Raw genomic sequence first — 3,670 nt, 5'->3', positions numbered from 1 at the left:
GATTTTAGAGAGAATCCCGAAGTTACAAGTGATTTCAAGATGTTTTGACCCCCGAAATCAAGCCCCCAAGTTCAAAATAGGACCTAATTAGGGTTTTTGATTAAATGATGTATTGGAGGAATAAAATGAAAGGGGCACACTTTAATGAAAAGGGCCCAACTTTATGATATGGGTGATGATGAAATAGAACCTTAGACTTAATTAAATTAATTAATTAAGTGCTAAAGGGGAAATGCAATGCAAAATGCAAAATGTGCCAAGGCGGGTGCTAAACTAGGTGTGAAATTGTACCACCCTAGCAAGTGCGTACAATTTACGACACTACATTTAGCCCCCACTTTAGCAGTCATATGAACACTATGTGCATATGCAAGCTAAAGTACAGAAAAGTAAACATTGTTTGAAAAAGGATATATCCATAAGTCTGTCAAACGAAGCCCCTAGCGGTATCTGTAGTACATAGTTAGGAACCGTACCCTACAAAACACACATTAGATCACAAAATCACCTAATGCTTACTAAGGAAGGTGATGAAAATTTGAGGGTAGCTATATGCCCCCCCCTGTTTTGGCTTCCTAATTTTAGTGAGTTGAAACAGGGTATCATGTTTACCACTTCGAATTGTTAAAGAATATTGATGACAAATGCTCACAAGAAGATTTGATATGAGATCAAAAACTAATGGAGAATCATTTGGTAAGAAAGAGGACTAAATCTCAATTCCAACACAACAAGGAGTGTGAGGATTTGAGAGTTCTCTAACACAAGATGGAAACAAAATGCAAAGAGAAGAAAAGAAAGGAAAAAAGAATGAATACACACATTGGTGATCCATGAGAAGAATAGTGAGAGAGAAAACATGGACTTCTCACCCCTAGATCTTGTCTAGGTGATCCATGGGAAAAAGGACATGGAAAACTAGCCCCTAGAGTCTATCTAGGTGATCCATGTAAGGGAGGAGAGTGAGAAAGTCTAGCCTTATGCTGCTAGTTCCACTCAACCTCGTGCATGTGTGTGTAAGTGAGGTTAGAAGCACCTCATAAGAGTCTATGCCCGAGTATGCTACAACCTGTATATGTATAGTACAAAAGCGTGACATCTCGCTCTAAGAGTCTGTGCTCTGGTTCTGAGAATAATCACCTTGCATAAAATAAAAAATGGAGACATCTCGCTCTAAGAGTCTGTGCTCTGGTTTCAAGAATGACTCATTGCTCAAAAAGTGTAATGTTTATGTCATAAGTAAAGTAGAACAAGGATACCTACCTTCATCACAAAAGAAGATACCCCAAAAATGCAACAATGTCATAGATCCAAGCAAGAGAGTTTTGCACTCTTTAAGCAAGGATAAGATAGTTGAAAAAGGGATATCTTGTAGTATGTGTAAAGGAGATCCTTAGGGGAGAAGAGATCTTTGTACAAAAGACACCTATCCCCGAGAGGAATTGTCTTAGACAAATATAACATCTTCTAGAATAAGACCAAGGAGAGAATAAGAATGCAATACTTCCTTCTTTTGCGAGGTGAAAGTGATTCTTAATGAAGGATGACGCCCCTTTTTAACCCAATTGGGAGAGTGAATTCATTATGGATGTATTTTACCAAGTGAAAAAGAGGTTGTAGTCAAGGACTTACACCTCTTGTAAGAGAGAATCCTTGAACAAACAACAACAAATGCATACAAGGAATAACATCAAGTAATAAAGTTCACACCATCCACGAAATAGGAAAAAGTGGATCCTTAGATAAAAATAAGGAAAGATCATTGCCTCCCAAGGATAAGGACAATGAGAAGGACTTACACAATCTTATAGGGAGAGATTTAGACATAAGCAAAATTTACTACATACTCACATGAGTTCATGCAAGCAAGACATTAGTGTATGTAAAATGCTCCTCACAAGAAGTGGGTAGGATAAGAAAGAGAATACACATCTTCTCCCAAAAAGAGGATTCTAAAGAAAAGATGATCAATATTTCCACACTATTACCCCAAAGGGAAATTTTAACCATAAAAAGAAGAGATGTGTGAAATCACTCTCGTCCCCATAGGAACAAGAGATAACATAGAAAAATTAGGCTATTATGTTGCTTAAAAAATATGATTGCACTTGAAATTGTACCATCATGAATGACAATGAGCCCCCAGTAAATGAGCTACCAATGTCACATAATGATGAGCAACATAATAGCCATTAATGTTATTTAAAGACATGATAGATTGAATGAGGTATTTGAATATGACATGCTGAATGCTCAACTATAAGTGAGATCAAAAACATGTATAAAGTGATAAAAATTGAAGAAGGAAAGTTATGAGAAATCTTAGAAGAAAGATGAGTGTAATTTATTAGAGCGTTATCCCTAGAGGAAAGCACTTTATGATGAATAGGAGATAAAGATTCATAAGTGGATTTAGAAATTTGAGGGGAGTCATAAAGAGATTTGTTCATCGCCAAGATTTCCTTATGAGGAGAATGAGGGTTGATAGAAGTAGAAGATGATTTAGTTGAAGTGAGATCATCATCACTACTAAATATAGCATTCACATTGAGAGATGGTCTTTTAGATGCTTTGGTGGGCTTAGAAAGATTATATCCAAGTCCAAATGAATATTCATGCATGTTATGTTCTAAAGGAACTTTAATTCCTTGTTCATTTGTGCCACAACCATTTCCACTATAGCCACTCTTAGCCAAAATATGAAAACCATGACCATAACGATTAGCCATTTCAGAAAGAGAAGGTGGTTTTTCATAAGACAAAGAATCAAATTCTTCAGAATTAGAGTGTGAGGAGAAGAAGTTTGAGAAGCGGCCACAAAATTATTGCTCATAGGTTCAGGTAAGACAGATTGATCTCTAGTTTCTTCCTTCTTTTTAACTTTAAGCTCTCTAGGAGGAACCCTATACTCACCTACAAAGGTGGGATTGAAATCAAGAGATCCTCAATCAACTTCTGCGAGAACCTTCTCAGGATCAAAAGCCTTTTCATGTGTAGATTCAAGTTGAGAAGAATCTTCTTCAGGAACTTCAGACTCATCCAAAGAATTTTGATTATCAGAGGGCGATGATTCATCCATAGGTATCTTGCCTAATGAGTCATCACTAGAAGAGGAAGGCTTAGAAGAACTCCCTTTGGAAGTAGATGTTTGCAAATAGGCTTGAAAATTAGTATCACCTATCAAGGTATATGTCTTATTATTATAAATAAATTTAACTTGTCTATGCAATGTAGAGGGGACAACTTGCATACTGTGAATCCAAGGTCTCCCTAATAACAAGTTGTATGTTAGATTTCCCGACATAACATGGATAGGAGTAGGCAAAGTAACAGGTCCCACTGTGATTGGTAAGGTGATAATACCTAATGAAGACTTAGCCACATTATCAAAGCCTTGAATGGGATGAGAGTCAGGCTCAATAAGGGATGTATCCACATTCATCTTATGCAATAGATTAATGCTACACACATTAAGGCCAGAACCATTATCTACCAGTGTTCGTCTTATAGCAATGTCATTTATGATAACCACAATCATCAAGGGATCATATTGATGTTGAATTTCACTAGTAGGCAACTCATCTTGAGTAAACACAATTTGAGCTTTAGGATTCATCACAGAGTTAACCAAAGACACTATATTACTAGATGTATTAGGTGGAGGAACATT

The sequence above is a fragment of the Cryptomeria japonica genome, chromosome 6, assembly GCF_030272615.1.
Source record: "Cryptomeria japonica chromosome 6, Sugi_1.0, whole genome shotgun sequence".
Lineage (NCBI taxonomy): Eukaryota > Viridiplantae > Streptophyta > Pinopsida > Cupressales > Cupressaceae > Cryptomeria > Cryptomeria japonica.
Note: the sequence above shows the minus strand (reverse complement) of the source record.